The sequence below is a fragment of the Lygodium microphyllum genome, chromosome 15 (genome assembly GCF_053477565.2).
Source record: "Lygodium microphyllum isolate KBCC chromosome 15, Lygodium_microphyllum_v1.1.10, whole genome shotgun sequence".
Classification (NCBI taxonomy): Eukaryota; Viridiplantae; Streptophyta; class Polypodiopsida; order Schizaeales; family Lygodiaceae; genus Lygodium; species Lygodium microphyllum.
This window is the reverse complement of record NC_141149.1, coordinates 10,434,575-10,455,091: the sequence shown is the minus strand read 5'-3', so window position 1 is coordinate 10,455,091 and position 20,517 is coordinate 10,434,575.

Below are 20,517 nucleotides of genomic sequence, written 5' to 3'. Positions count from 1 at the left end.
TGCTTGGGCCCCCTTTAGGGAGCCCCCAAAGGTCATGCCTTTTGGCATCCTTTAAGTCAATTTACACTCCCTTTGGACCTTGGCCTCCCGAGCACTCCGTCTTCCGCATCCGATGTCCATTTCGCAGTTTGAAAAATCCTGGGCATCCGTCTTGAAGTCCACCACTATTGGACATCTCACAAGGTCTCATCTGACATGCCAAAAAATTTTCAAAATTCACTAATTGTCGTCAAGTGGGTCTTTTAAGCCTTTTCTAGGCATTGCCGCTTAAAATCGTACTGATTGCTACCGCCGCCTTCGACGAAGTTTATTTTTCCCCTGAAATTCGTAATTTTTGGCTATTTTTAAGCACTTATCGGTATCAAAAATCATCTGTAATTGGTGACCACGGGATAGGGCGACTTAGCCCGTCGAATCCCACGAACAACTCTGCACATAAACACAACCACAAAGAGCATCAAGCTCATACAAAATAGATACACAACAAAACACAACACAGCTCGCACTCTACCCCCTTATCAAAACCAAGGCATGAAATCCACGAGGAGTAGGCCTAGCATAATCTAGCAAAAAGTCGAAAGCTAGTCACTAACCGACTACTCCAACACAACCAAGCTAAAAAGAACCATCAAAGAGGCCATCCTCAGTGGTGGTCTGAGCTACCTACCTAACTAAGGACAAGTCAACTAGGAGCTCCTACTAGGTGAGGACTCCTATAGCCTGATCAACAAATATTATCATTTAGCACATTGGGTCTTTAGCTTCTTATTTTTTATACTCAGATGTGTAAAAAGGAGGGAGCTGAGCGTAGTGACCCAAGGAGAACAAGGCATCAGCCTTAGGTCCTGTCTCGGTACCCAAGAACCTACCAAGCCCGCCCAAGGCGACACTTAATCCTTTTCTAACGCTCACTTTTATTTTCACTCCAACCTTCTTTTATTCTTATTTTTCTAGCTAGAAGCCACCCCTAGGAATATAAGGCATCGGCCCGGAGTCCTGACTCATCCTCAGGAACCTACTAGGACTTTGCAAGGCAATGAACAACTGCTCAAAGATTTTTCTTTCTTTCCATTTCTATTTTTATAGGGGTTAGAATCTCTTTTTTACACCTCCGTATATTCATACATTGTCTTTCAGATATTTAGGGTTTTGTCTCTGTCCATTATTATTTTAGTAGGCTTCGCTAACTTCCTCACAACTAACAGGAACTCCTAGACGGCCACCTAGCAAGTCAGCAAAACAGGGTCACTAGAATTCCCATCTAAAATAGGTCTTTCAATGCCTGACAATGCCTTGCAGGAGGCAATGACTACTCAAACCTCCCCCAAACATACAGAGTCTAATCTTAGACCTTCATGCCTCGAGTGCTGGTTCCCAACAAACAAAAGAAAGTAGCAGTAACCTTTACACACACATATATAATTAATTGCTTAAGAAAAAATACTCGAAAAAAGAGACAAAACTGTCAAGAATCGCGTGGTGGGGGGACTTGCTTGAGCTCGGCGCCAAACACACACTGTATACACAAGAGGAAGCTCACTCAAGAACACAAGAAGAGAGATGGAGGCCAAAACGTTTTGTTGCTGGTTTCTTTTTCTTCTACCACACACTATACAATGTACACAAAGTATAGATAAGATACAACATAAAGAAAAGTGGCCTACTAAGTCAAACAGTGCATAACCCACTACACTAATCGACTGGCGCTATGTCTTTGCCATCTATAGGTAGGCGCAACAAACTTAATATAATAAGTGATAAGTCAGTGGCCATGTGAGTATCATAATGACAACCAATGTGCTAAGTGTAGACGTGCGGACTCATCTAGCCAGGCGGTCCATCATCAATGTCCGCACATGTTGAGCTTGCAATCTCAACACTCCCCCTCAAGCTCAACTCTATCTCTGCAACACCAAGTAAGCTTCGAAACTTTTGAAGCTTCTCTGCACCAAATGCCTTTGTGAGAATGTTAGTAATCTGATCTTATGTGCTAACATATACCAAGTCAATCTCTCTTGCAAGTACCTTCTCTCTCACAAAGTGGTAGTGCACCTCAATGTGTTTTGTCCTAGCATGGAACACTTGATTCCTAGCTAGCTGTATGTTGCTCATGTTGTCACAATGAATAACAACTGGACCATCTCCCTGCATGTCCAAATCACCTAATAACTTTTGCAGCCATACCACCTCACATGCTGCCATAGCAGTACCTCGATACTTAGCCTCTGTACTCGATAAAGCAACTGTAGGTTGCTTTTTGCTGCTCCATGTAACTGCTGCACTATTAAGGGAAAATATGAATCCACTCGTAGATCTTCTGTTTGACATGCTATCGGCCCAATCTACATCTGCGTATCCAAAGACTTGTACGTCCTTACCTACCTCATAAAAAAGTCCATAATGTAAAAGTGGACTTCACATACCTCAATATACATCTAACTGCATCCAAATGAGGCTTTCTAGGCATCTACATAAACTGACTGACAAGGCCAACAGCATAGCTCAAGTCTGGCCTTGTGATAGTCATGTAAACCAAACTCCTTACTATCCTCTTGAACATAGTAGGGTCTTCTATCTCATCCCCAACATCAGCACTCAACTTCACATTTTGTTCCAATGGTATTGAAAGAGGCTTACACGTTGTTATACCATACTTGGATAACATATCCAAGCCATACTGCCTTTGGGATAGCCATATACCATCATCACATCAGATCACCTCAATACCAAGAAAGTATCTCAGCTCACCCAAATCTTTCATCTCAAACTTATTCTTCAAGAAGTCCTTAACTTCAACAATCCTAGTGTCACTGTCACCTGTAATAATCAAGTCATCCACATAGATGACTATGATGACCAACCCTGCATCTCCCTTTCTCACATAAAGTGAGTGATCAGCATCAGAAATACAAAATCCAATATTGACAAGATACTCTCCAATCTTGTCAGACCATGCTCTAGGTGCTTGCTTCAGCCCATAGAGTGCATTCTTTAACCTACACACATATGTGGGATGCTCTAAATCCTCATAACCTACTGGCTACTCCATATACACTTCTTCTTGCTGTTCACCATGCAAGAATGCATTCTTAACATCCATTTGCTACAAACTCCAACCTTTGGCTGCTGCCACAGCAATCACACATCTAACATTTGCCATCCTAGCAACTAGACTAAATGTCTCTTCATAATCTATGCCATATGTTTGAGGATAGCCTTTTGCAACCAGCCTAGCTTTATACTTGCTAATTGAACCATCTGCATTATGCTTGACTTTGTAAACCCACTTACAGCCGATAACTTTCTTACCCTTAGGTAAAGGGTACCAAATCCCAAGTCTTATTGGCTTCTAATGCAACCATCTCCTCTTCCATTGACCAACAACATCCTCAAAACAAGTGGGCTCAACATCCTCAACTAGTTTCACCATATAAGTATAATAGTGAGCTGCATAACCTTCAAAACCCAATCTTTTAAGAGGGTATCTGACCCTACTAGATCTGCGTACCACCGGATCACTCAATGGAGCCTTTGCATTACTACGAGCTCTCTGTACACCTGGTTCCTGACTGAAGAAATGCCAAGCTCATCATCCAAGCTCTCTGAACCACTAGAATCTCCATCCAATCCCAAAAGACTGGTAGATACATCATTACCATCCAACACTTTCTTCTTTCCTTTGTCCTTCCCTGCAACTCTTATAGATCCACCTGAAGATGTGGGGCTACTCCTTAGTCTCCCAGACCAAGGGCTCACTGTAGGTGTAGTACCAGATGATGTTTTTGGTCCACTAGGACTCTGTGATTCTTGTTTATCTTTCTGCAAATAGCTATCCTGATCATTATCATCATCCAAAACATCACCAGCAGGTGTATACCAACTTCACATCTCATCAAAGATAACATCCCTTCTCACTCTGAACTCACCTATGACAGGGTTATAATAGCGATACCCTTTTTGTTCTAAAGAGTATCCAATAAAAACACATTTTCGTGCCTTTGGATCAAGCTTCTTTTGTAGCTCATCTGGTACATGAACGTATGCAGCACAACCAAATACCTTCAAGTGCGATACATCAGGCTTCTTGCCAGTAAAGCATTCTTTAGGAGTCATTCCATGAACTGTAGCTATGGCGGTTCTGTTCATAATGTAGACAACAGTATGGACAGCCTCAGACCAAAAATGTTTGGGCATATTCTTTTCAGCCATTAATGCCCATGCGACTTCTATAATATGCCTATTTTTTCTTTCTGCAACCCTATTTTGCTGTGGGGTGTACCTGTAAGTAAATTACCTCTTTATCCCATGAGTCCTCAAGAAGCCACTAAACTCATTAGAGAGGTACTCTCCCCCTCCATTTGATCTCAAGCACTTCACTTTTAATCCTGTTTCTGTTTCAACAACTACCTTAAAAGATTTGAAGTGCTCAAACACATCACTCTTTTCCTTCATGAAGTATACCCATAACTTTCTTAAATAGTCATTAATACATGTGACAAAGTTTTTTCTGCCACCAAGAGATACATTTTGTGTAGGCCCCCAAACATCTGTATGCACTACATCAAGTATTTTTCTACTCACTTCTCTGTCATGCGAGAAGGGTTGTCTTGCTTGCTTACCAAACTGGCATGCTTCACAGACTTTATGCAATTCTACAAGTCTAGAAGAAGGCAATCCTTTAACCAATCCTTTGGACTGCATTAATTTCAGCCTTTGCACATTTGCCTGTCCAATATGTTTATGCCATATTTCAATATTTGTAACTACTCCTTTTCCTTCAGCATACATAGCAGCATCCATTGCAGGAATTCTAGCATCTAAAGTGAACATTCGGCCAACTCTACTTCCTTTTGCAACCAATCTACACTTATCATTAAAGTCTTCTACAAACAACCTTTTGCATTGAATTGGACCTACAACCCCTGCTCTATTATTTGACCAACAGACAATAGATTCTTTGTAATTGATGGCACATGTAATACATCTGTCAGACTCTTTGTCTGGCCATCATACAAGGACAAGGGAACCTTTCCAATGTGTGAAATTGAGTGGCATGAATCATCACCCATTTGCACATAACTTGGATTTTGCAAGTCTTGCATCTCTCCAAACCATTCAACATGATTGGTCATATGATTAGATTCACCTGAATCGACATACCATACATCATCATGTGTCCCCTTTCCTGTAACTGCATTCATCATATGCTGCATAACAAATAGACGCTCATTTTTGTCTTCATTCTGTCGTGAAGATGATGCATAATTTCCTTGCTATAATTTACCACTGCGAATATCATCCTTCTTAGCATAACAATTGGCTGCAATATGTTCTATTTTGCCACAATAATGGCAAACAATAGCAGAATTTCCAGAGCCTTTGTTGTGCCATCCACCTCTTTCTCTAGAGCTCCCCCCGCCTCTAAAGTTTCCTCTGTCTCCAGAATCCTACATTTCACCAAACTGTTAATTGAACCTATTTTGCTGATTATCGCTAGCACGTCCCATACCACGACCTCTCAAAGAGGATCAACCACATCCCCTTCTTGAACTCAAGTAAAATGCTTGGACATGTTCACCATTTCTTTTAGATGAATCACCCTGCATATTGATCTCTTTAGTAATCATGAGAGATCAGCTCATCAAAATTTGGAAATGGATTCCGTACATATACTAAAGTAACAAATGATTTCCATGCCTTCTCATTGTTAAGGCCACTCAGAGTGGATGAAACCAAATCATTATCATCCGGCATTGCATCAATCGCTGGTAAAGCATCTGCAATGCTCCTCACCTTCAACACATACTCATTGACAGACATTTTCCCTTTCTTCAAGGCATTTAACTCTTGCTTGAGTTGAATCTTTTCTGCCTTTATATTTACTAAAAACATGCTCTCAAAAATTTTCCAAGCTCTGCATGTGAAGTTTTTGCATTCCTGATATGTCCCAGCATACTATTATCAATGACTGCAGATAGCCAGTACATCACCTTTTTGTCTTTCGCATTCCACTCTTTCCATGCTTTTAACTCATTTGTAGTCGGAGGGATACCCAGCTCTGGCTCATTTTCTTCACCTGAGACAAACTCATAAAGGCCCTTTCCAATGAGGAAGTTCGTCACACGGAACTTCCATGAAGGGTAGTTGTTCTTGTCGAGCTTCTCAATAATGTGATTTCCACTGTTCTGTGCCATTATCACAAACAAGGATACATCACAACAAGCTAGTCTTTTGCAATCTTTCACAATAGGTGCATAGCACTACACCAAGCGATCTTTTTCACTGATTGCTCAATAGTACATGTAATTTGCAACCTGTTTGTAGATAAACCTTATGTTTGCTTTGTGCAAACACCTAAAAAATTACAGATTCGTAATTTGTAACCTATGCACCCACTTTTGGTCAATACAACTGAAATCACAGTGTACCCTGAAACTGCTGTTCGCAATCTTATGGCTCTAAAACGGGGCCTGAAACGGCCTCAGACGTCGAAAAAAAATATGGGAAACCCTTAAGGGCTGATTTGCAGAATATATAGTGATCTGCTCGCACACCAAATCTCATAGCAATCCGAGATTTTTTCTCGACCTTGCTTCTGGTGCCTCCACAAGCACTATCCAGGAGAGAGAGTGGAAGAATGGGAGAGCTTCTTACTCGTTGCTTGCTTGCTCGAACCTTGCATCTTCTCCTTCACTTTAGCCTTCGAAATCAGCCTCTCTCACTGGCGCGGCTTTGATACCATGTCAAGAATTGCATGGCGGGGGGACTTGCTTGAGCTGCAGCGCTAAACACACACTGTATACACAAGAGGAAGCTCACTCAAGAACACAAGAAGAGAGATGGAGGCCAAAACATTTTCTTGGTAGTTTCTTCTTCTTCTACCACATACTATACAATGTACACAAAGTATAGATAAGATATAACATAAAGGAAAGTGGCCTACTAAGTCAAATAGTGCATAATCGACTACACTAATCGACTCGTGCTATGTCTTTGCCAGCTGCTGTAGGTAGATGTAACAAACTAAATATAATAAGTGATAAGTTAGTGGCCATGTGAGTATCATAATGACCACCAACGTGCTAAGTATAGACATGTGGACCAATCTAGCCAGGCGGTCATCAATGTTCGCACATGTTGAGCTTGCCATCTCAACAGAAACCACCTAGAATGACCACAAGAAGCTCCTTCACAGCAAAGGCTCCCTCCAACGACTTTGTTAACTTGTATGATGCAATCACTACAAAAAAAACAATTAACTATACCCGCACCAACCAGACAAGTGGCCCTCTTGGCCTAAAGAAATCAAGAAAATTTGCTCATATAGATCCCTCCTTGGAAGAAGGCAGATATACAAACACACGCTCCAATGCAAGGGGAAAGACAGGGTGCTCAGCCCTAAACTAAATGCATCAAGTTATGACCCATTCCTCCTTCATATACAGCAAGAGGCATACGCATAACATGTCGTCAAATCAACCTATGGGTCCAAGATAATAGTGGTAGATGGGTCTCGGCTACTCTTCTCATTACCCATATCAACCATCTCCTACCATATAACACGTGGTCTGATAACATTTCCCACAAGTGACCAGGTCCCGTCTCATCATCAATAACAAAATCCGGACTAGGACCATAGTTGAAAAAGAGGTCCTTCTCATAAGCAAAATTGGCTAATGAATCCGCAAACTGATTCCAATAATGTGGAATGAGCTGAAAAGTTATGCTCTCAAATTCATCAAGTAGGGTTATAGTAGCAGTTTGATGATACATACGAAGGAGAGAATTCCGGAATGTATATGTCCCATTAAGTTGATTTAAGATCAGTTGGGAATTCCCTTTTACTAACAACTGCTGAATGCCACCTTTCTTGGCAATATTCAATCCCATAATCAGGGCTTTATACTCTGCCATATTGTTAGTGAATCCCACCCCGAGATAAGCAGCTAATTTCATTGTAACTCTACATCGGGGATCTCGGATGACTACTCCAACACTCCCTTTTCTATTAGGCCCCCTAGACGCTCCATTAAAGTATAACGTGTACGTCCACAAGGGGTTTACACAGGCAGCCATCAGGAACTCCTCTATTCATAAGTATGATAATCAAAATTCAACATATTTCGAGGATGAACTGACGGCTCCATCCCACCTTCTTCATTAAACTCAACAGGGATGCTTGTCAAGATTTGTAAACAGTGATGGCAAAAAACTTTAATCTCCCATACAAAGGTACCGTCTTCTTGCTCAACCACTTTGTATCCCTTGCTCCACCATATAAGCCTCCCTTGATGATATCTTTGCTTGAGATATGGGTGCTCCAAATAAGGGATTAAAAGCCCCATTGAGACCAGTTTAAGCTCTCCTGCAGGTCTCAAATCAGCCCCATCATGGACTTGCAATGCATTTAGCGCGTTAGCATATTTAGAAATAATAAGGTTTAATCTTATTAAGATTAACCTTATTCTTGAATTCCACTCCTTGTAGATCAACTAATAAAACCGTGGGCTTACTTTTACTTGTCGAACTATCTTGTAAGGGCCATCCTAGTGAGGTTCTAGCTTTCTTGGAAATAGCTCCCTACGCACATCGTAATACAAAAGTAATTGTCCTTTTTTAAAGGTATAATCACGCAACCGCTTCATTCAATGTTTAGCTACCTCCTGGTGCAACAAACTCTGCAATTTGAGCTCGTCCAAGTGGGCTATAGTCGTAAACCGCTCAAATAAGGCATCTTCATCACCTAAAGAATGATTGATTGCGAATCTTATGGTTGACAACTCAATTTCTAAGGGCAACACACATTCCTCCCCATAAACTAATTTATTATACGCCCAAAATGCCACATATAATTTTGTATCGCAGTCCTGTTTCTTTTTAGAGACTAACTTGGATAGGATACCCACAAGCTGCTTATTGGTACTCTCAACCTGCCCATTGGCTTGCGGATTATAAGGGGTCATCTTGTTATGCTTAATGCTTCATGCTTTAGTCAGGCTTCTAATTACCTTATTCAAAAATTGAGTTCCACGGTTCGATACTATTTCCTTTGGGGGACCAAAACGGCAGATGATCTACTCAAGTAGGAAACTGGCTGTTTCTTTTGCATTGTCCTGCCTCATCACTCGTGCTTCTGACCATGTTATAAAGTAATCAATTGCTACTATAATGTATCTTTTCTGAGTAGTAGACGACGGGGTAATAGGTCCCACAAAATCGATGCTCCACTTCTCAAATGGAAGGATAGCCATAATAAGCGTAAGTGGACGCTTCCTATTCTCTCGACTGTCATGTCTTTGACATGCATCACATCTCTTAACATAGTCAAATGAATCCTGGAAGATGGATGGCCACCAATAACCAGCTCGTAAAGCCTTTTGTGTCGTCAACCACTCAGCAAAATGCCCTCCACAAGTGGAGTCATGGCACTCTTCCAAAATAAAGGGAACCTCGTTAGACATCACACATCGGCAATAGATATCATCAACACCTTGCTGATATAATGTCCCTGCGATCAAGGAAAATTTCAATGCCTACTATTTAATCTTCCTCTTCTCAGGTTTTGATAGAGTAGCTCCAGTCTCTCTCATAAAAAGATAGTGCGTTATAGTAGCATACCAGGAGGGAATATACGCCGTATCAATCTTAAACAATGTTTCCATGTCACTTCCTTCAGCCATGACCTCCTTTGGCTCTCCAAAATTCACAAGACACTCGACAATGCCCTGAAGCTTCAGCGGCTTGCTCTTAATCTCGTAATCAAACTCCTGCAAAATGATTAACCACTTTGCTAAATGATTAGGCGATTGTAACTTATTCAACAACAATCGAAGCCCTTCCGCCTTTGTATAAAAAAACCACCCTCTCATAAAGAATGTAGTGCTTGAACTGCTTGATCACAAATACCATCACAAGGCACAACTTCTCCATATAGGTGTAGTTAATTTCCGATATGCCCAACTTTCAACTAGTAAAAGCTATCGGATGGTACTATACATAGTTGCTGCTAAAAATATATAGAACATTTCACCCCTTTTTGGTACTTTTAAAATAGGTACTCTGGCAAGCTCCTGCTTTACATAATCAAAAGATACTTTGCAAGCATCACTCCATGAAAATTGACAATTAAAGGACAATAGGTTTGTGAGTGGCAACGTTCTTTCTGCCAAGGCATTGACAAACCTCCGGTAATACCCTATCGATGATAGAAAGCTATGCACTTCCTTTGTAATATGCAATGGACTCATGGCGACTATGACCTTGATCTTTTTAGGATCAGTCGCAATCCCTATGGAACTGACCACATGGCCTAACAAGAGCCCATAAGGGACTCCGAAGATGCACTTCCGTGGATTGAGAGCTATGCAGAATTGTCTGCAATGATCAAAACACTTTTGTAAGATAATTAATTGTCTATCCCTTACGGTGGCTGTCCCCAGATCGTCAATGAATACTTTCAAATCCTCGGGGAAAAGGTCACCAAAGGTCTTGTCGGTTGTTCTCTACCATGAACCTGGTGCATTACATAATCCAAATGCCATCACATGGTATGGAAAGGTATCGAATATAGTAATAAATGTCATTTTTAGCTTGTCTTTCTCAGCAATCGCCATTTGGTTATATCCTACAAAGCAGTTCATGAACAAATAGATTTCCCTACCTGCTAGTTGATCTAAAATTTGGTCATTAAATGGCAGCGGGTAGTAATCTTTAACAGTTTGCTTATTTAACTCTCTAAAATCTACGCAAAGCTAGATCTGATTATTCTTCTTCCTGATCACAACTGGTGAGCACCATTCAGTATGTTGAACAAGGAAGATCAAACTCACTTGTCACAACTTCTGTAGTTCCTCGAACAATCCGTCTCTTAATTCAAAAGGCATACACCTTACTTTCTGACGTACAGGGCGGGTAGCTTCCTTTACCATAGGAATAGTATGCATAGCTAGACTAGAAGGAATACCCCTAAGTTCATCATAGCTCCAAGCAAAGATGTCGGGAACTCCTGAATTAGGGACATACAGCCCCCTCTCTCTTCTTCCGCACTAAGCATAGAACCCCATTTGATTGGCCGCGAATCATTAGACATACCAAGGTCCATCTCAAAAACATCCGCGTCTCTTATTCAATCATGAGGCTCTATCGGCTCATTCAAGGTTATTTGATAAATATCCTCTGTAGTGGTCCCTTTCTTAGATCCATCGCTTGATGACGTCTCACTATTAGATGGGTCATCTATTGTTTCTAGTTGAGTGGAGGATAAAGGAGCTCTCTCACTCTGAGGAGACTCAAGGTAAGCATCCACTATTACACAATGGGCACCTTGACCTAAAATCACTCGACCAACGAGTATATCAACTTGATAGTCTGTTCGTAAAATCTAGGGCCTTCCTAGCAAAACTTGATAGCTAGGACGTCCTGCAAACCTATCACCCTAAAGTTTAGATAGCATTCCACGCTTGCCACAGTAATGTGGACTTTAGTGATGCAACCTTCCGGTTGTATTAGACTATCATCTGCCATCCTAAGAAGCATGGAGCCATCTTTTTGAATTTTGAGACCTAGCCGCTCCATCAAGTCTGAACTTATGATATTGACGGGGGATCCAATGTCCACGATAGCGTGCTCCACTAATATTCCATCCACATACGTTGGAACCCTAGGGCAGTGCTTTTCCGCATGATCAAACCAATCGTTGCCCACTCTAGCTATGCCCAAAGGTTATACTATATACCCAATACATAGGATTTTCTTGAATTCCTTGCGTACTCTTGGAGAAAGTTTAATCAATTGGAGGAGATTCACATCTAGTTTGACTTCGCAAAGAGAACTTGCTAGGTCAAAGTCATGGTAATTAGGCAAAGTTCTCTTCTCATGCCAAACCATTCTTTCCTTTGGTCATTGGACTGCCGGCTTTTGTGCTTCTTCTTTGACTTTTGCCTTCTTTCTTGGCACCTCTCTATCCTTCTTGGGATCTACTTTACCATCAACAGGCCTTAGAGGTCCACCTTCCATATCCAGATTTAGGACTCACTTTTCCCTAGCATCCTGCTTAGGGTTTCCCTCGACAGGTTTTACAGTTCTTTATCACCCTCTTTAATCTTTTGCCCTCTTGTTACGGCTTGTAGATTAGAAGTTTCTATATCATTGACACGTACAGCCTCAATAAGGTGGACTCCACTACCATGAGGCAACTCCTCTACAACAGCCTTTTCTCGTTGCAGTATTTGCCTTGGTCCCTCATCTTATTGGAGATTATTCCCTTGTACGCGATGGTTAACTAGACCAGGTTTTTTACTTCCTTGTTGGAGAGAACTGATCTTACTCCAACAGGTAGCAACTAAGTGGCCAGACTTTCCGCAAATATCACATTTGACATTCGGGCAATTCCTAGGGAAATGTTGGCCACCACACCAATTACAACTGAATCTTGAGGGGCCACCCTCTTCAGGGCATCGGATCCCTATCAAATTTTGTTGCTTCTTAAGGAAATTGACATCCACAGCTATTTGTCGATATTGTTTAGAGATCATATCGGTATAGTGTTTCATCATGTCCTTAACTTCACCAAGGACGTTAGAGGCACTCGACTCATAGCCGCGATCGTCAGTTTGTCGTTCCGTGGGCCTAACCACTTGATTAGGGATTGGCCATTGACCTACTAGGACAACATTAGGATTCATTGTTTGTCCCCCACTATTTAGTGAGGCCGCCTGACTAGCCATGGGCATAGTCATGCTAGGAGGAGCTGGTAACATAGGCAAATTTGGCATGATACCTCCTCTCCCATTCACATTTGACATGGGATCACCTTGATTCCCATTGATCAAGGCCAAGTTATTACCATTCCAATTTTGTCAAGAATCGCGTGGTGGGGGGAGATGCTCAAGATGCTGCGCCGAACACACACAGAATGCACAAGGAGAAGCTTACTCAAGAGACAAGAAGAGAGATGGAGGCCAAAACGTTTTCTTGCTGATTTCTTCTTCTTCTTCCACACACTTTACAATGTACACAAAGTATAGATAAGATACAAGATAAAAGGAAAGTGACCTACTAAGTCAAACAATGCATAACCGACTACACTAGTCGACTGGCGCTATAACTATGCCAGCTGTAAATAGGTGTAACAACCTGAATATAATAAGTAGTGAGTCAGTGGCCATGTGAGAGTCATAATGACCACCGACGTGCTAAGTGTAGACGTGTGGACCCATCTAACCAGGCGGTCCATCATCCATGTCCACATGTGTTGAGCTTGCCATCTCAACACTCCCCCTCAAGCTCAACTGCATCTCTGCAACTCCAAGTAAGCTTCGAAACTTTTGAAGCTTCTCTGTACCCAATGCCTTCGTGAAGATATCAGCTATCTGATCCTGTGTGCTGACATACACCAAGTCAATCTCACCTGCTAGTACCTTCTCTCTCACAAAGTGGTAGTGTACCTCAATATGTTTTGTCCTGGCATGGAACACAGGGTTCCTAGCCAACTGTATACTGCTCATGTTGTCACAATAAATGACAACTGGACCTTCCACCTGCACATCCAAATCAACCAGTAACTTTTGCAGCCATACTACCTCACATGCTGCAACAGCAGCACCTCTATACTCAGCCTCTGTACTCGACAAAGCAACTGTAGATTGCTTTTTGCTGCTCCAAGCAACTGCTGCACTACCAAGAGAGAACATGTATCCGCTGGTAGATCGTCTATCAGACATACTACCAGCCCAATCTGCATCTGTGTATCCAAACACCTGTACGTCTGTACCTGCCTCATAGAAAAGCCCATAATGTAATGTGGACTTCACATATCTCAATATGCGTCTCACTGCATCCAAATGTGGCTTTCTAGGTACTTGCATAAACTGACTCACAAGACCAACAGCATAGCTCAAGTCTGGCCTTGTAATGGTCATGTAGATCAAACTCCCCACTATCCTCCTGAACATAGTAGGGTCTTCTATCTCATCCCCAACATCAGCACTCAGCTTTACATTCTGCTCCAACGGGACTGAAAGTGGTTTGCATGCAGTCATACCATACTTGGACAACATATCCAAGCCATACTGTCTTTGGAACAGCCATATACCATCATCACATCTGATCACCTCAATGCCAAGGAAGTACCTTAGCTCACCTAAATCCTTCATCTCAAACTTCATCTTCAAATAGCCCTTGACTTCAGCAATCCCACTATCACTATCACCTGTAATAATCAAGTCATCCACATAGATGACTATGATGACCAAACCTGCATCTCCCTTTCTCACATAAAGTGAGTGATCAGCATCAGAAACATAAAAGCCAATATTGACAAGATACTCTTTGATCTTGTCAGACCATGCTCTTGGTGCTTGCTTGAGCCCATAGAGTGCCTTCTTCAACCTGCACACATACGTGGGGTGCTCTAAATCTTCATAACCTGCTGGCTGATCCATATACACTTCTTCCTGCAAATCACCATGCAAAAAGGCATTCTTTACATCCATTTGCTGCAACCTCCAACCTTTGGCTGCTGCCAAAGCAATCACACATCTGACAGTTGCCATCCTAGCAATTGGACTGAAGGTTTCATCATAATCTATGCCATATGTCTGGGCATAGCCTTTTGCAACCAGCCTAGCTTTGTACCTGCTAATAGAACCATCTGCATTGTGCTTAATCTTATAAACCCACTTACATCCAATAGCTTTCTTTCCCTTCGGCAATGATACTAGATCCCAAGTCTTATTGGCCTCTAATGCAGCCATCTCCTCATCCATTGCTGCATCCCAATGAGCATGACCAACAGCCTCCTCAAAACATGTGGACTCAATATCCTCAACTAGTTTCACCATATAAGCATAATGGTGAGCTGCATAACCCTCAAAACCAAATCTTTTAACAGGGTATCTCACCCTGCTAGACTTGCGTACCACTGGATCACTCAATGGAGTCTTTGCATTAACACGTGCTCTCTGCACACTTGGAGTCCTCACTGAAGGAATGCCAAGCTCATCATCCAAGCTCTCTGAGCCACTGGAGTCTCCATCAAGAACTGCATCAATGCCTTCTGACACTTTACTCTTTCCTTTGTCTTTACCTGTAGTGCTACTAGATGCACCCGAAGATGTAGAGGTACTCCTTAGTCTCCCAGACCAAGGACTACCAGATGATGTCTCTGGTCCACTAAGAGTTCGTGATTCTTGCTTTTCAGCCTGCACATGAGTGTCATGATCATCATCATCATCCAATGCATCACCACTAGATGCATACCAACTGCTCATTTCATCAAAGATGACATCCCTGCTCACTCTGAACTTACATGTGACAGGGTTGTAACAGCGATACCCTTTTTGCTCTAAAGAGTATCCAATAAAGATACACTTTTCAGCCTTTGGATCCAGTTTCTTCCGCAACTCATCTGGCACATGAACATACGCAATGCAACCAAATACTTTCAAGTGTGAAACATCAGGCTTCTTACCTGTAAAACATTCTTCGGGGGTCATACCATGAACTGCAGCTGTGGGAGTTCTGTTCATAATATAAACAGCAGTATGAACAGCCTCAGACCAAAAATGCTTAGGCATATTCTTTTCAGCCATCAAGGCGCGTGCAACTTCTGCAATATGCCTGTTTTTCCTTTCTGCAACCCCATTTTGCTGTGGGGTATACCTGCATGTGAACTGTCTCTTTATCCCATGAGACCTCAGAAAATCACTGAACTCATTTGAGAGGTACTCTCCCCCTCCATCTGACCTCAGGCACTTTACTTTCAAGCCTGTTTCTCTTTCAACTGCAGCCTTGAAAGTTCTAAAGTGCTCAAAAGCTTCACTCTTTTCCTTCATAAAATATACCCACAGCTTTCTAGAGCAATCATCAATGAATGTGACAAAGTATGAACTGCCTCCAAGAGATACATTTTGTGTAGGCCCCCAAATGTCTGTATGCACAACATCAAGGATATTTCTGCTTACATCTCTGTCATGTGAAAAGGGTTGTCTTGCCTGCTTACCAAACTGACATGCTTCACATACCTTCTGAAATTCTGCAACTTTAAATGTAGGCAAACCTGTAACCAACCCTTTGGACTGCATTAATTTCAGCCTTTGTACATTTGCATGTCCAATGCGTTTGTGCCAAATTTCAATGTCTGCAACAACACCTTTTCCTTTGGCATACATAGCCGCATTCATAGTAGGAATTCCAGCATCTAGAGTGAACATACGTCCAACTCTACTTCCCTTTGCTACCAACCTGCACTTGTCATTGAAGTCTTCTACAAAGCAGCCCTTTGCATTAAATCTGACTTGCAGCCCTTGCTCTACCATTTGACCGACTGACACCAAGTTCTTTGTAATAGATGGTACATGTAATACATCTGAAAGACTCTTTGTCTTACCATCATGCAAGGACAAGGGAACTTTTCCAATGTGTGAAATTGGGTGGCATGAGTCATCACCCGTCTGCACATAACCTGCATTCTGCAAATCCTGCATCTCTCCAAACCATTCTGCTTGGCTGGTCATATGATTGGATGCACCTGAATCAACATACCAAACATCTTCATGTGTTCCCTTTCCTGTAACAGCATTCAGCATATGCTGCATAACGAACAAACGTTCATTTTTGTCTTCATTCTGTCGTGAAGACGATGCATAGTTTCCTTGCTGCAACTTACCACTGCGGATATCATCTCTCTTAGCATAACATTGGGCTGCAATATGACCTGTTTTGCCACAGTAGTGGCACACAATACCAGAGTTGTTAGAACCTCTGTTCTGCCATCCACCTCTTCCTCTAAAGCTCCCCCTGCCTCTAAAATTACCACGACCTCCTGAAACCTGCATATCGCCAAATTGCTGATTCAATCTGTTTTGCTGGTTGTCACTACCACGTCCTGTACCACGGCCTCTTGAAGAGAACCTGCCACGTCCCCTTCCTGAACTGGAGTAGAAAGCTTGGACCTGTTCACCACTTCTTTCAGGTGTCTCACTCTGCATGTTGATCTCTTCAGTGATCATAAGGGAGACCAACTCATCGAAATCTGGAAATGGCTTTCTGACATATACAGAAGTTACAAAAGACTTCCAAGCCTTTTCATTGTTAAGTCCACCCAAGGTAGACGACACCAAATCATCATCATCGGGCATTGCATCAATCGCTGCCAATGCATCTGCAATGCTTCTTACTTTCAGTGCATACTCATTGATAGACATCTTCCCTTTCTTCAATGTATTCAACTCTTGCTTGAGTTGAATCTTTCGTGCCTTTGTATTTACAGAAAACATACTTTCAAGTATGGTCCAAGCTGCATATGCATTCTCTGCATTTCTAATGTGTCCCAGCATGTTATTGTCAATTACTGCAGACAACCAATACATGACCTTCTTGTCTTTTGCATTCCATTCCTTTCGTGCCTTTGTCTCTTCTGCAGTTGGAGGATCACTCACCTCCGGCTCCTTTTCTTCACCTGAAACGAACTCGTAGAGGCCTTTTCCAATAAGGAAGTTCGTGACACGAAACTTCCATGATGGGTAGTTGTTCTTGTCGAGCTTCTCAATGATGGGGCTTCCACTGTTCTCTACCATTATCACAAAACTAATACCAAACAGCAAGCAAATCTTCTGCAACCCTTGACCTGTAGTGCACAGCAATACACCAGACAGCCTTTTTTACTGTCTGCTCAACAATACATGCAATCTGCAACCAGTTTGCAGATAAACCTTGTGTTTACTCACTGATAAACACCTTTGAACTTACAGATCTGAAATCTGTAACCTGCGCACCCACGTTCGGTCAATACAGTCGAAGTCACAGTGTACCCCGAAACTACTGTCCGCAACCTTGCGGCTCTAAAACGGGCCCTGAAACGGCCTCAAATGCCCAAAATCTCTGCGGGCAAGCCCTAAAGGGCTTATCTGCAGAATATACAGTGCTCTTCGCGCACACCAAATCTCACTGCAATCTGAGATTTTTGCTCTGCCCTGCTTCCGGTGCCTCCACAGGCACTATCCAAGAGGAGTGGAAGAATGGGAGAGATTCTTACCCGTAGCTTGCTTGCTCGAACCTTGCTTCTTCTCCTTTGCTTCAACCTTCGAAATCAGCCTCTCTCAGTGGTGTGGCTCTGATACCATGTCAAGAATCGCGTGGTGGGGGGAGATGCTCAAGATGCTGCGCCGAACACACACAGAATGCACAAGGAGAAGCTTACTCAAGAGACAAGAAGAGAGATGGAGGCCAAAACGTTTTCTTGCTGATTTCTTCTTCTTCTTCCACACACTTTACAATGTACACAAAGTATAGATAAGATACAAGATAAAAGGAAAGTGACCTACTAAGTCAAACAATGCATAACCGACTACACTAGTCGACTGGCGCTATAACTATGCCAGCTGTAAATAGGTGTAACAACCTGAATATAATAAGTAGTGAGTCAGTGGCCATGTGAGAGTCATAATGACCACCGACGTGCTAAGTGTAGACGTGTGGACCCATCTAACCAGGCGGTCCATCATCCATGTCCACATGTGTTGAGCTTGCCATCTCAACAAATTTATCCTTGCTGCATAAGCTGCTTGCAAGCGCGACTCTACTCCTTCTGGTTGGGTAATAGCAGTGTCAATGTCGGCCAAAGCAACACTACTCAGCTGCACGTAGATATTAAAATCCAATCCATGTAGGAAATATTGTAATTGGGTAGCCGCTGGAATGGGGATATAAGTATTTAGTTTACAAAGAACTTGCTTTAATTTCTTGGCATAGGACTGGACATTCTCATTTGGTTCTTGGCATGTTACATTCAAGACATGCAACTGATATTGTCCACCCTTCTCAGGGGAAAACTCTCTAGGGAAAGCGGTAAAGAATTGGGCATGACTAGTTATGGTTCCGGCTTCGAGACTGCGTTACCATACTACCGATCTTCCTTTTAACGTCATGTTAAAGAGCATCATTAGGTGTCCTTCGTCTTGGATTCAATAATTGAACATGAGTATTTGAAACTCCTTAATGGAGTTCTCCATCTTCTTCTGCTAACCCATGGAAAATGGGCAACGATGCTCCTAATGCTGGCAAATCCGGTGTCCCTGCTGGAATTGCGATAGGTTGTGCCATGGCTATAACCAGATTGACAACAGGAGTTTGTGTAGGTAAAACTACACCCCCACTTGTTGTGGGTCGATTAGCTGGAAGTAGGGAAGTACTAGGACTTCCACTTGCACTCGAAGAACTACTCGTAACACTTAGGTTACTAGAACCACTACCTCTTATGCGCAATGGGCTGCTCCTTTGAGGAGAATAATGACTTATGATCTCCAATTGCCGTCTAGCCCTCTCAGCACGTTCTGCTTTTTGTATTTTGGCTTGATGGTCCTGGTCAGAGGACATAAACCAACTATTTGGTCCCTAGAAACCCTAGATTTGAGACCCACCACTTGTTGGCGGTTCCTGACAGGCGCACTATTGATGGGACCTAAAATGGGTTGGTACTGGCTAAGGCACTAGCCGGACCTCATGCTCTCAACAGACAACCCCACCACACGGTCTCATGGACTAGGAGCGTCTATCGAGGGATACACTATCCTAAACACTAATCAGTGGCTCGTTTATAGTTTGTAATCCAATGGATATTCCCTTTTTCCATCTCCTCAGAGGGAGATTATACATATATCGGCATTAAATGCCACATATAGACACAAGGGCACCCCACCGTGGGGCTGATTGCTGTGGCCCTTCCGCAGCTCTCCTACATCTTGGGGATTGGCCCCTCGATACCTGCTTCACATATAGACACATTCGAAACAAACTCCCCTCTTAGTGCCAATATATTTAACATTCTAGGAATGCATTGATTCTCACTTATCCATCCCCTTTTACCCACCGTCTAGACCTACAGCCAAGTTGCTCACTCTCTCTATGTGGGTCAAGTCCTAAAGAAACCAAGTGCTATGCATCCAGGAGCTTGTAATTGATACCATTTAATGATGATTAATGGAAATGTATATATGATTAAGTGCTCAAACAATCGGAAAATAGCCTCATGCATTGTGCAAATCCATTCTTTTCATGCTTCCATACACTTTAAATGCCTAATTGCTGTAATGAGAGAAGACATCGAGCCTTACACTCCTGCTATACTTTCCTTTATTTAACTTAACATCATCCTATATGAATAATGCAGCAAATACATTAGATTTTATAACATATTTCAACGCTCAAACTCCCCTCTCTCCCTACCGTTTAAGGTTTTGCTTCGTTGCATAGGTAAAGGGGTAATTTCATGTGTACTTCGCACAAAATAAGTAGTAAATACTTACAAAAATATATAAATGGGGATAACCTGAGGCAAACCCTCATTCTTTATCCTCATTATACACCCACAGACACATCCATAATTTTCCTCGTCTGTTTCCTATTTTTTCCCCTTTTCAAGAGCAAATTTTCTCATTTTTTCTTATTTTTTATCATTGAAAATGGAAGAAAATTAGCATTATTTCAGAGCTGTGGCTCTTGAGTCCTTAAACAGCAACC